Raw genomic sequence first — 14,938 nt, 5'->3', positions numbered from 1 at the left:
GGTCTGGTTGTAAGCCTAAAATGAGTCATCTCAAAGTTTTTGGCTCAGTTGCATATGTTTGGATTCCATCTGCTAAGCGATCTAAGTTGGATTCCAAAAGTCAGAAACTCATGATGACAGGTTACAGTGATCATCACAAGGCTTATAGGCTGATAGATATAGCCACTGGTCGACTTAGCTTCAGTCGAGATGTAGTATTTGATGAAGACAGAGGATTCTTTCAGTCTTCTTCTTCTAAGCAGCGTTCTGAGGATCCGCCTCACAGTGTTCTTCTTCCAGTCAGTCCATCTGATGGGAGGGATGATGTAGCATCAAGATTTGATACTACTCTATCTGAGCTTCCTCCAGAAGCTAATCCCCCTCTTGCTGTCCCTATTGCTCTTGAGCCTGCCTCTCTTCCTCCTGACATTGGTCCCTCTAATCCTGATATTGGTTCTTCTTCTCTTCGGCCAAAATGGTGGGCTAAAACCATAGGTGATCTCCGGGATGATGAGCTCCTTGAAGGTAGAACTTCTAGGCATAAGAACAGACAACAGTCTACAGTCAATTTTGCTCTTATGGCTAACCTTCACAGTACTTTTGAGCCTCAAACATATTCAGAAGCTAAGGGTATATCTGAGTGGGAACAGGCTATGGAAGCAGAATTTCAGAGTCTTCAGAAGAATCACACATGGACTCTTTCTGATCTTCCTGCAGACAAAAAACCCATCGGCTGCAAATGGGTGTATAAAGTCAAATACAAAGCTGATGGAACCTTAGACAAGTATAAAGCTCGGCTTGTGGCTCGAGGATTTTCACAGCAGGAAGGCATCGACTATGAGGAGACTTTTGCTCCTACAGCCAAGATGAGTACTATCAGGCTTGTGCTTGCCCTAGCAGCTCAGTTCAATTGGAAAGTTCATCAGATGGATGTAAAAAGTGCTTTCCTAAATGGTGATCTCCAAGAAGAAGTCTACATGACGCAGCCTCCAGGATTCAAGGTTGCTGGTCAAGAACAGAAAGTGTGTCGGTTAGTTAAAGCAATCTATGGATTAAAACAAGCTCCTCGGGCTTGGTACATAAAAATTGATCAGTATCTGACAGATCAGGGTTTTCAGCGGAGTCCATCTGATGCAAACCTGTATATCAAGCATACTGATGATGATATCTTGTTTGTAGTTGTCTATGTGGATGATCTTATCATTACTGGCAGCTCTGCACATTTGATCCATGGGATCAAACAAGATCTATGCAGAACTTTTGAGATGACAGACTTGGGACTTCTTCATTACTGTCTGGGGGTTGAAGTGTGGCAAACTGAAAATCAGATCTTTCTTTCTCAGTCCAAGTATGCCAAAAATCTTGTGGAAAGGTTCAGAATGCAGGATTGCAAACCGGCCACGACTCCTATGGAACCAGGGCTCAAACTTTCAGCACAGTCATCCTCTCCTCTTGTGGATGAAACTTTATTCAGGCAATTAGTGGGCAGTCTCATCTATCTTACTGCTACCAGACCTGACATCAGTTTTGCAGTAAGCTACATTTCTCGCTTTATGTCAGCTCCTAAAGCTGATCATTGGATAGCAGCAAAGCGGGTGCTACGATATGTGCGTGGTACTTCTGATTATGGCCTCTTATATACTCACAGCTCCACTCCTATTCTCAGTGGCTACACTGACTCTGACTGGGCCGGTTCGGTTGATGACCGTAAATCTACAGCTGGGTATGTGTTTAGTCTAGGATCTGGAGCTGTTACTTGGACTAGTAAGAAGCAACAGGTAGTGGCTCTCTCCTCAACAGAAGCAGAGTATCGGGGAGCAGTTAAGGCCGCCTGTGAGGCAGTTTGGCTTCGTCGTATGCTTGCAGATATGCATGTTTTTCAGACAGGGCCTACTTCTTTGTTTTGTGATAATCAGGGAGTGCTCAAACTTGCCAAGAATCCTGTCTTTCATGAACGAACAAAGCATGTGGAAACTCACTGCCACTACATTCGACAGCTGGTTGAAGACGGCTCAGTTCAGTTGCACTATGTTCCCACCATAGAGCAGCCCGCCGATATTTTTACCAAGCCTCTTGGTCCTGATAAATTTGTAAAATTTCGCGGGTCTATTGGTGTTGTAAATAGATTGAGCATTAAGGGAGGGTATTAGAATATATCTCTATATCTCTATTTAGTAATGCTCAGTCTCTTAGATGTTTCTATTCTTATTCTTTTAGCAGTTTCTTAGATGAAACTGTTTGTTCGATATTCTACATAGAAACCTGATGTTTCTATTCTTGTAAATATCTTTGTATTATCATTGAGTTGTTTGCTCCATGTGAATTAATTCATTGAACATTCTTTTAGAGTGATTGTAAGCCTTCTTGGAGATGACATCATGGTGGAGGAGTTTGTGGATATACCCATGCACTTTGATGGTTTCTTAGAGTGAGAAGCACTCATGAGCCTCTTTATCACTTGTTTGATGGAGATTGTCCATTTCGAGAGGATGAAGTCATCATGGAGAGCCTTTATTCCCATACATGTGGGCTATTTTGATGTATTTATCATATTTTGAAGTTATCTTAACGTCAGCTTGTTGACCTTTAGCCCTAGTTGAATGCTCAAGTAAACTTTTAAGGGCTTTTACTTGTAAATTAATGAAAAGTGGCATGGTTTCCCTCATATAAATAGAGGAGAGTCACTTTCATTTTGAATCATCACACTTCACAACACTTATCTCTCTTAAGAAGTGTGTACTAGCTCTCTTGTTCTTTTCTCTTGGAGGCAATGTGATCTTGGTGGAGTGAATTACCTTGGGAGGGATATTTAGCATGACGAGACTTTATCACCTTAAAGGTGTTCACATTATCACCTTGGGAATGAAAGGTAGCAGTGAAAGAAGATAACCTAATGTTATCTATCACTGTAAGTGCACAGCTTATATTCTTGTTTTATTTTCTTTTGACAACTATGACTCGTTTCCCACATCTCTGTGGATAAAGCAATTCGCACCTTTGATGGCATGATGCATCACATCTCAGATTTTGCCTATACATATATATATCCCACTATTCAGAACATTCAATGTCATCCTTTAGATCGTTTTTCAATATATTGAAAAACGATCTAGAGGATGACATCGAATGTTCTGAATAGTGGCATCATTCACATTTTTATAGTTCACACATATATATGTTGACATCACACAAATCAAATGCACTCTGTATAACTTGGGATCAGCAATCCATGGCTCCCTTTATGTTTACAATGAATTATTGACATGACAGAGGCTCGGATAATCAAATTTATGGCTCGAACTTGAATCTTTGAGACTCGGTTCTATCTTCTAACAATGGCATCATAAGAAATTCAGATGGTTCGCATCTCTTGAAGTACTGTGGCTTGCATACATGACAACGAGATGACAATAACATCACTTTGTGGCTCACATTCATGGAAACAGCTCTATCTTGATTCTAAGTGCCATAGGATATCGGTTCTTTGGCATCGACTATACCTCATTAAGAAAATATATCTTAACGATAAGGTTGGAGATGACCGTGAGATGTTGTTGATATCTACAACAATGTGTTAAGTAAGATGAATAGCAATATTATCATGTATATGTATAGTCATTATCGATTAATAAATCACTTGACAAAGGTTCATGGAAGAAGATATGTGAACCTTTATTGGAAGAGTGAGTCAACAAATCCTTGCAAAAAAAAAGGCATGGGGTATGTATACTTTGTTTTTATGTTGTATATTAAGATTATAATAAAGGCTTTGAAGAGTCATTAGGGCTTTTACAAGCGTACTTTGTATGATAGAAATCTAGGGTTCATAGAGACATGAACCCTAGATATTAATGTTCATCCGAACATTTTTCTAACAAAATGTTAGAGGTAGACATTTTGCAAAAATGGATCATCAAGAACCTATAAGAAACATTATTTAGGAGGTTCTTGGAAGAAGCATTATGACATGATTGGTATATATTCCATCTAGTATGGAAACAATACTTTTGAAGGATGAAGGAATGCAAATGGTCAAGTTGCACTCATTCCACTCCTAAGAAAGAATTCTATCTTCAACAGAGGAAGGTTCATTTAAGATCAGTGGTTAGATGGTTGTATGGAAGCAAAGATTCCATAAGATATTGATCAACATCAATAGTAGACTCTGAAAGAAAGAAAGGGAGTTAACAATAACAACTCCAAGGAAGATATTGTAACTTAGTTCGATCCATGGGCACTCTCATTAAAATGAATGCATGAAGGATTCATGTGGAGATGGATCATTCAAAAGCATGTTGATCTCAAAGAACTCAAGAAAATTGATGCTTTGATGAGAAGGCCATCATGACAAGGTAAGTCGTATATTTAACATTTTGATATTGGTTATTTGGTTAACGTATTGTTTTACTACCTGGTAAGATATTATTTTACTACTTGGTAAGATATTAAAGGAATGAATGATGACGGCTGAGGCAAGTACAAAAGTGGGTGCTAAACTCAATTCAACGGACATATGAATTGAGTATATGGGTTTGGCAATTAAAGTTGTTCACATTATCACCTTGGGAATCAAAGGTAGCAGCGAAAGAAGATAACCTGATGTTCATCAACAAAGATCACTTTCATGAGGGAGCTATGACTAGCTTGAAGTTTGACAAAGCTCAATATAATGCCTTCATTGATGATGACGAAAGGAAAGTGATCTGAAAGGTTGATGGTCTGAACCCTGTCACAATTCCTAGGAAGGAAGAAAGCTAGACATAATGCGATGCAAAGGAAAGAGGGAGCCATGCAACTATCTCCATGAAGAACTAGTAGCGAATACACTTACGGAAACAAGCTAGAGAACTTGTGGTTAAGACACCTCAGTTGAAAGGAAGTTAGGAATCTCCTCTATATTTGAGAGGGAGTAAAGGAGTCTCCTTAAATGCTTAAGAAGGAGCAAGGATCTATTTCCTAATCAAGAGGAAATAGGGATCTACTCTCTGGTTGAGAGGGAGTGATGATGGACATCACATTTGTATTTTCTCCTTCATGTGTCATGCACTTGACCAAGACTAACAACCATAAGTCTAAGTGAAGGCCATGGAGGGAGAATGGAGAATGGAGGATTGAATAAGCATCTGTGATTTCCTTGAGGATAGAAAAATCTAAGAAAGGAAATGGACTGACTCTCTTTGAGGATTGGACAGGTATCCAAGACGAGAGTGGTCGAAGAGGATCAATATTCTTTGAGGATTGGGAATCCAAGATAAGAATAGTCCTAAAAAGGAACATACCTAGTGAACATCCAGATGGTGTATGTGCCATGTAGAAGTAGTGTGGTATATCACATAAAACCGCTCAACATTATGCTCTTGTATATGAAACAGCTTGTCAAAGTTAAGGTCTTCCTACGTTGAAAATGTTGGTCATTGTTCCTTACTTAACAAATGCATATGCAACAAGTCTAATGGACTATCAAATCAAAGGTATGTAAACACGAGGTACGTAGATTTATTTTATCAGCATCTAGATTTTCAAAATATCTAATATTAGAAAATCTTAGATGATCCATATAATCCTTGTTTATAGTTAGTCTAGGACAAATATTGTAATCCCTAGGTGACATACAATCTCTTGTCATATAAGAACCATAATCCTTATCTTCTAAGGTTTTCAAGTAAAATCCTTGAGTCATTTGGAAGAAAAGATAACTTGATTCTTGATATATATATAGGGTTTATTTGACGATTCCATCCTCCATTGTTGCATAGAATATCTAGAATGAAAATTAACATCATGTTCTTGGTATCACATATTTTGCTTGAAAGTATTTGTTACACTTGCAAGTATAAAAGATCTTGGCTTAATTCAAAGAAAGCACTTCAAGGAATCCCTAAAATGTTTGTTAAGGAACATCTCCAGGTACATCTTAGACTATACACTTTATAAAACTCTTTTAAAAGGTACATTCATTATCTTTTGAAATTTGCGTTACTAACATCGTTATGTCTAGGACCTCTGAATCTTAAAGATTCCTATTTGGGTGATTGATCATTAGATTGAATCCACCCACATTAAAATCATTCATTATTTTGTGGAACACTAAAAGGTTCTCTGTAATATCCTAACCAAAGGGTATGTCAATGCTAATGTGAAAACCCTAATCTACTTGAGGTTACTGATGAAATCTAGAAAATATTGCTCTTTTAATGTTTGGGGTTTTGATGGTAATATCATGTCTGGTGTTTTAGTATTATTAGGGAAACCCTAGTCCTTTAGGGAAACCCTAGTCCTTTAGGGTTGGATGGTAATGTGTTCCTAGACCTTGAGATTTTGGTAAATTAGGGTTTATCAGTAAAACCCTTATGTATCAAAAGTAAGCCCCTAGGAAAGAAACCCTAGGTATATGTTTGTCCATCTGATCAAAACCCTAGCCTAATCAAGATTGTTATATGTCTGACTTTAAATGTATTGATATTTGTGTCTTGGGTTTGTCTACTATATGGTTGTGCATCGTTAACCTAGATATGTATATGTGCTAACCTAATTATTGATAAGTTCTAGGGTTTGTAACTAAGCCCTGGTAGAAGTTTGATATTCTAAGATATGGTGATATTGTTTCTATTATGGTGATAAAATCTAGGGTTTACAACAAACCCTAGTAGAAGTTGGTCATTTAGTTGAAACCTTAGATTGTGTTGTGATTGGTTTTGATTAGTGTCTCAAAGATGGAATCTAGGGTTTTCATTAAATCCTAGTAGAAGTTTAACATATGAGTTCTAAAGTTGTTGGATGCATTGTAGAAATATACTTGTTTGAATTGCTTCTAGGGTTTGCAATATATTATAGTAGAGGATGTCGTATCTCTGCAAGTAATATTGAGACCCTAATTATAATGAGACTGATATCTTATTTGAGTTATTGATGTGATCTAGGGGTTATAACCTAACCCGAGAAAGAAGTTGAAGTATAGAAGTATGTGTCTCTTTCTAATTATGAATATAACTAAGTTTTGATATTTGATGTCTAAAGTCTAATGCTTCCATTATTGTATGATTCTGATATAGTGAACTTCATGCTTCAATATATGTAATTGGTTGAACTTGTTGTCTAAGATGTGCAGGTACATAATCTTCAAGATGAAGATGTTCGTGAGTAAACTTGATTTGATTGATAAGCATGATGAAGAAAGTTATATGAATGATGATGATCAAGATAACTTTGATAAGAAGGATGGAAGCCATGAAAAATTCTTCGATGTCATAGAAAGAATTTAATCTCCCTAAGTCAAGAGGGAGCCTGGATAAAAGAAAGAGTATATATCCCAAGTTGAGAGGGAGGGCATATTATAGTCATGATGGATACCTTGAAGAAGAAATTGGAGAATGATAAGGTGTTGCGGAAAGAAGGAAAGCAAGATCCAGTTGTAGAATATGTTGTTGCATGTGTAGTAGGAAAGGAACTTATATGATTATGGAAACTTCTATCAGAATTGTTTGAGAAACCTCTAAGTCCTACTGTTATAAATTGTGATAAGCAAAGCAGCATTAAGATATCTGAAGATCTCGTGTTCCATGCAAGGACGAAGCATATCAACAATAGGTACCACTATATTAGAAGTTTGGTAAAATATGGGGTCGTGAAGTTACAGTATGTTCCAACCGACGAACAGGTAGTTGATGTGTTAACATAGTCTCTTCCTAATAAGAAGTTTGAATATTTGAAAAGCACGTTTGGTTTGGTTGATATTATTGATTTTGTTAACGAAAAGTGTTTGTAAGAGACTTGAGGAGGCATCTTGTGTGATACAAAATGCCTAGGAGGACATTTGGTCGGCATATGTGTTGAGGTCTAGTTCTCGAAGTATGGAGGGTGGCGTTGGTCATAGAGCTCTAACCTTGCATTACACACCTAGTTGCCTGGATTGATGGTTAGAAAGTAAGCCTAATGGTACCTAGAGAAGTTGAAAGCTTTAGTCCATCTTAGTCACACCCGGATATATGTAAGTATGAATACCTCCCTAGTTGAGTGTTGAAGAATGTAACTAGGTTCGGTCTTCATAATTGTACTTGAGTCATAATGAAATATATTTATCAAAAGAAAGAAAAAAAGATATTATCAATTAAATTGACTTATTAAAGCATGGATTTCATGCTTGGGTCAATTGTCATAGGTCAAGCCTCCATTGTAGGCTTTTAGGATTTTTAAAGTCTAAGTCAAAATCTATTTTGTTATGTCAAATGCTTCCTCCATCAAGTCACCTTGTTGTCAGCCTCCAAATTAATATTCTACAAGTCGGCTTCTCAAACAAACTCATGTCAGCTCATTTTCAGTGGGAAACAACTATAAATAGGCATGTAGACTTCGCTCAACAAGGAGATATAAGATATAAGTTCAGTGAATTACAATCAAGGATAATTCGATGGTGCAAAAGGTCGAAGTGTCATTGCAGGACCGAATTTTAAGGCTACCACCACAGGACCGAAGTCTAGGCTACCAACACCACAAGACCAAAGTCTAGGCTGCCACCACAGGACCAAAATTATGGGCTACCACAAAACCAACATTTGACACTATAACAGCAACACTGCAGGACCAAAGTGTATCTCTGTTATAATATTATTGTAGGACTGAGTTATGATGCCACTACAGAACTCAAGTGTGACACAAATAAAGTATGACAGAAGCATAATGAGGAATGCCATAGGACTGAAACCAATGTAACTAGTCTCAGGATTGAAACAAGGTAAGGATGCCACAGGACCGAAGTATAAGAAGGTTGCCACATGATCAAAGTATGGTAAGGATGTCACAGGACCAAAATATGAGAAGGTTTCCACAAGGCTTATGTAAGCATGAGAATTCTGCCACAGAATCGAAGCACAAGAAGATTGTGTTTGCAAAGTATTGAAGAACGAAACACTGAATACAAGACTCAAAACTGAAGTATAATCTAACAAGGTTGACTTGATGGATGGAAGTAGTCTTTGGTCTAGGTTATGAGGGTCTTGGTCATCTCAACTTTGTATTGAATCTACTGAAGGAAGAGTTCTTGACTGGGTTTACCCCTAGATAGGGGTTTTTCCCTGGTAGTGTGCCTACATCTTGTGTCGTCATCTTTTTATTGATTGGCATTAGTCTTGATAATAAGAACAAAATAAATTGAAATAAGAATATCTAATAATAAAACATCACAAGATAATGCCATGCTAAGAGAAATCAATTCACTTGGCACCCTAATGGATTTCTCAACCCTTCACTTAGTTCTTTACAATTATAGAAGATGGTAGCCATGATGGAAAGCATCACAAGTTTGCATCACAAGTATGATAGGATGCATTGTATCTAAGATAGAGATAACTTCATCATAGAGGTATGGAAGGTCAGCCGTTCATATAGTCGAAGCAGTCATCATGATAGAAAGGAAGTAACTCACGGCATCTTCATTGAAAACATATACGGATAACTGAAGCAGTTGTATATATGGTTGTACAACTCATATAGCAAGATACAAGATAAAGAGATCACCATACATCATCATTATGGGAAAAAAGCATTTGCAGAATGAGGATCATCAAGATCCTCCACTATGATCTCTATGAGAAGGTTCACCTGTACTTAAAAGAAGCAGGCGCCTCGCAAATAGTCCACGCTCCACCTTGTGTGGGATCCACTAGTAAGGTATGATGACAAATATGTGTAGCATGTCAAGTTGGTTGAAGTTTTCATCTTCAAGCAAGGAAAGGAAGCTGCTACAAGGAAGTCTAGAAGACTGAAATAAGGAAGAGGTATGTATATATTTGATAAAGTCGTGTTATCATATAGTTGCAAATAGAATGGTTAAATACTCTATCCCATGAGCATGATTGAAGAAGAAGAATCTCTTCCATAAGAATGATACATGAAGGCATGCAGACAAAATGCCTTGAACTCTTCTACATATTGACAAGATGAAATCAACATAATATGACCTCATAAAGAATAGGAGGTGGTTAGCAAATGTGGTTCCTACGATGAAGGTACTGTTGAGAAATCTAGGGCATTAGCATTCACTAATTTCTCTTTTAATAGTCATTGCTTATGTATTCTTTTTTACTTCTTTAGATTAGGATCTTCTTCTTGTTAGATTATTAGTGTTCGTCTTCATCAAATAATAACCAATGCATGAATGTAAATAGACCATAGACAAAGCATGTAGGTTATGACCCAGGGCCAAAACCTCTCACTTTTTGAGAGGAAAACCCACACAAATTCTTCTTCTAGAAATTCCAATTGATGAGTATCAAGACCAAGACCCTTGACCTATTAGCCACTCCAAGACCAAGCCACAAGTCCTCTTGATTGTCTTCTCTTCCCTTGACTCCCTTTCCTCTTTGGGGTCGACTTGATCTTATTTAGGCCGACTTGGTGTGGAAGAGACTAAATTCATTTTTGACTCAAAAATAATTCTTTTTACATGATTCGAAGGCCTAAGAAGGGTCTCTTTTAATGTACAATGACTCTAATGACTCAAAATAAATCTTAAAAGTCCTTAATGGGGACTTTGACCTAAAACATGATGACCCAAGCATGAAACCCATGTTTTAATAAGTCATAATAATAATAATAAAAATATTTTCTTCATTCTTTTGATAAGTACATCTCAAATACATTTATGAAGACCGAATCAAGTTACATTTTCAACACTCCCTCTTAACTAGGAAGGTACTCATCAGAACAAGTACAAGGAAGATCTCAGAACATATGAACCATGAAGAATTTTGAGGCACCGCAATGCCATGGACTGGATTCCTGACCAAAGCAATCTATCCAAGGTCCTCCAACGGTTTAGGCACTGCAATGCCATGGACTAGATTCCTGACCAGGGCAATCTATCAAGGTGGGACTAAGATGGACTAAAGCTTTCAACCTCTCTAGGTACCATCAAGTTTACTTACTAACCATCAACCCAGGGATCTAGGCGCGTATTCGAGGTTAGAGCTCCAAGACCAATGCCACCGTCCCTACTTCAGGAACTAGACATCATCATATATTGTCAGCCAGATGTCCTCCCAGGCAATGTCTCACACACAAAACCTCACCTTCCCAATTATTCTAATTAGTAACAAATCCTCCCCGATATAAGCCGATCGGCAACAAATCTCTCCAATCAAACTATTCAACAACACTTAACCATGTGAAAACACGCTATCAAATTTTCGATAGATTTACCCGTACAAACACAACCCCAATCAGTAACAAACTTTCAAATGTACATAAATAGAGACAAACCTCCAGGGTCTTCTAAACAACTTGATGTTGCTTCTCAACTTTTCATAGTAGGACTTAGAGTTTTCCCAATGAATCTTGACAAAAGATTCCTCAACCATGCAACATCCTTTCCTACTTCTCATATAGCAACATATTCTACAAATATATCTGGCTTTTCTTATCTCCTTCAAAATATATTCTCCAATTTTCTTCTCTCACTCATGGCCTTCACTAAAATTTACAGTTGTTAGTCCTGGTCTCGTGCATGACACATGAAATAGAGATTCATATCCATCATGACTATGATATGACCTCCCTCAAGGGAGATTCCTTTCATCTAATCTCCCTCTCAATTTAGGGAAATTTCTTTCATTCAAGCTCCCTCTTAACCTAGGGAGATGTCATCCAGGGTCCTTCTTAACTTAGGAAGTTCTATTTCTTTTCTACAACATCGGAGAATCTTTCGTGGCTTCCATCCTTTTTATCAAAGTTATCATGACCATCATTATTCACATCATGCGTATCAACTTTATTTTACAAACATCTTCACCATCTTGAAGATTATGTACCTGCACAACTTAGATAGCAAGTACAACCAAAACTATAGAAGCATGAAGTTAACCATATCAAAATTAGGGAAGCATTCAACTTAATATATCAGATGCCCAAACTTAATTACAAACAAGAGACACATACTCTTCAACTTCTTGCTAGGGATTTTGTCATAAACCCTAGACTACTTCATCATGACTTCGAGCATTTCATAACAAGTTTAATTACATCTAGGGTTTCAAAGTTTCTTCCAGAGGTATGACATACCCTACTACATCATATTGCAAACCCTAGAAACAATTCAAACAAAAATAGATCTACAATGTATCTAAAAACTTTCATAGTTCATATGTTAGACTTCCTACTAGGATTTCATACAAACCCTAGATTTCATACATGAGATTGAACAATCAAAACTAATCACAACTCAATCAACAACTTCAATCACTTCCACTAGGGTTTATTCCAAACCCTATATTTTCTCAAACAATCAAACATCAATCATAACTAAAACTCAAATTTCAACAATCTTACATAAATCTCAAATTATCACATTGTCATCATATATCAAAAATTTGGACTTCTACTAAGGTTTAATTGCAAAACCCTACAATTCACAAATACTATCATCCTAAAGTATCAAACTTTCACTCGGGCTTAGTTCCAATCCCCAGGACTCATGACCATCAACAATTAGGTCAACTCATATTAGGATTCCATCATCATGCACAAGCATATCATAACATGTGTTAGTTGAGCCCAACTACACAAACATCAATACATTAAAGTTGGACATATCACAAACTTGATCGAACTAGGGTTTGATCGGACAAACACACATATACCAAGGATTTCATTTCTAAGATATTATAAGGGTCTTTCTTATACACCCTACCAAACCCTAATGATCTAGGGTTTCAATAGAAAACATAGAAAACCCTAAATTACCAATACTTCAAAGGTTCGGGATTTCAGACATTACCATTCAACCCTAACAAGGTAAGGTTTCCATAACCATACCAAAACCCCAAACACAACATCATCAAAACATTAGACACTTTCTTTCAACAATAACCCTAAGTAGGTTAGCGTTTCAAACATAATCATTGGCATACCCTTAGGTTAGGGTTTTTCACAATGAACCTTTCTAGGGTTCCACAAGATTAATCAAATATATGAGGAGGGTAGATTTATCTAATGATGTATCACCCAATCAAGAATCTTTTAAGATTTAGGATAGCTAGACAAAAATATGTTAGTAATAGTTTATCAAGAATGAATATGGAGAGAGCAAGACTTGCAATTCAAATCATACCTCTTGTTTCTTAACAAACCTTGTAATTCCAACACTTTGTTTTTGTGAGGCCTTCTTCCTTGAGACTTCAACAAGTTTTTCTAAACAAGGAAAATAAGAGGAGAATGTGATTAGTATTTAATACAAACAAAACCAAATCAGTTAAGGAAAATTAAAAATGAAATTGGTAATAGCATATTTATCTTTGGAGGTTGATGAGGGCTCCCTCCAAGCTTGAGGTATACCTATAACCTTAAGAACAAAATAAAAAATGTTTTTCCAAAATATGTTAAACTTAAAAACTAGAAATCAAAATGAAATAACAAAAACCTAGATCAAAAGACTTTAGTAGTGTAAGTCCCTTAAATCCAGTTCTTCGGGCTTTGTCTTCTTTGGAGATCCTTCTTCAACTACATTGGTTTGATCACTGCTTCTTGTTTTGTTCTTCGGATTGTCGGGGTAGTCACTTTTATAGTGACCCATCTTGTGGCATTGCTAGCATTCTATCTTGGACATATCAAACTTCTTTCTTCGTCCTTTTAACTTCTTGGAGTGACCTTTCTTGTGCGAGGCGGAGTATGAATTTGACACCTTTTCTTCTTTGTTGTTGGATACTAATGAAATTATCATTTCTTCTTGGGTGTAGGCATTCCATAATTGCTCAAAGGTGGGAGTTTCTTTCCAAATTGAGACGAAGCAAAAGAGCTCCAAGTAGGTGGTAATCCAAATAGTGTAGTGATTACTAGCTCCTTCTCTAGTACTATTTCATGTATGGCTTGAAGTTCATCTCTAATCCTAAATATCCTTACAAAGAAGGAAGCCACATTATCGTCCTTTGTCATATTTGTAGTCCTTAACTCATTCTTCAAGCTTGCTACTTGATCGATGTTCTCTATAGTGAATAATTTTGTCAATGCATCATACATTTCTTGAGCATGGTCTATTTTGGAAATGAATGGGATAAGATTGTCCTTTATGCTTTCTACCATCAGAGTCACAACCAAAATATCCAATTCTCTATACTTCACCTTGTTTGCATCACTAGATTCTTCGATAGGTTTCTTCACCTTTCCTCTAACCACATCCAAGACCTTGTTCTTTTCAAGAATGAGGTCAATCCTCCTTCAAAATCTGTAGTTTGATACTCCTTCCAATTTGTTCTCACTCTTTAATGTGTTAGACATTGTCCTTGAAGATAGAGAGTTCCTTCTCTTATAAGAGTTCTTCGATCAATCATTTAGATCCCTTCTAGTAGATACTGCCTTTTTCCTCCTTCACCTTACTTCTGATACCATGTTAGAAAATCAGAAAGGCAGAAATATTTTCTTAGATAGATAATTACTTGTGATTCTTTTATTTTTTTGTTCTTCTTTTATCTTTTAGTTCATCAAGCAAATACCAAAACAATAACAGAAGGACAACAGATGTAGGCGGACAGCCATGGCAAAACCCCTATCTAGGGGAAAACCCAATCAAAAATTCATCCAAGACTCTCGACCTAGATAGAGATTCCCTCCACACCATGTCGACCCTCAATCCTTCTTGCAGATGACAACCCTTCACAAGCAACTTCGACCTGGCAACATCAACAGCAGCTTCAACTTGGTAGCAAATTTGACCCAACATCAGTAGCAGCAACATCTTCGACTAAACTTGGAGAACTTCAATATTCCTTGAAACACCTCGGAATTGAGTGAGATGTGTCCCAAAATTTCGATTTTGAGGCCTTCTATCTTCCTCCAAAAACTCGCACTTCTTTCCAACTCCTTTTCTAGCCCTTAAACAATTTCGCACTTTTCCAGCTTCCAACTTTAAAGATCGAACTATGTGAGAGAGAATGAGATGCTCCAAATGAATTCGAACCACCTTGTATTTATC

General features: G+C 37.0%; 1 protein-coding gene across 1 annotated transcript in view; it reads right to left on the bottom strand.

Moving 5' to 3' along the window:
* Positions 1-14,938, bottom strand: part of LOC149234827 (pre-rRNA-processing TSR1-like protein) — a 280,880-nt gene that overhangs the window by 47,075 nt on the left and 218,867 nt on the right. The window lies entirely within an intron of this gene.

Source organism: Pinus tabuliformis, chromosome 8 (genome assembly GCF_031772625.1).
Source record: "Pinus tabuliformis cultivar Carrire ecotype Pingquan chromosome 8, CPIR1, whole genome shotgun sequence".
Classification (NCBI taxonomy): domain Eukaryota; kingdom Viridiplantae; phylum Streptophyta; class Pinopsida; order Pinales; family Pinaceae; genus Pinus; species Pinus tabuliformis.
This window is presented reverse-complemented; position numbering and strand designations above follow the sequence as displayed.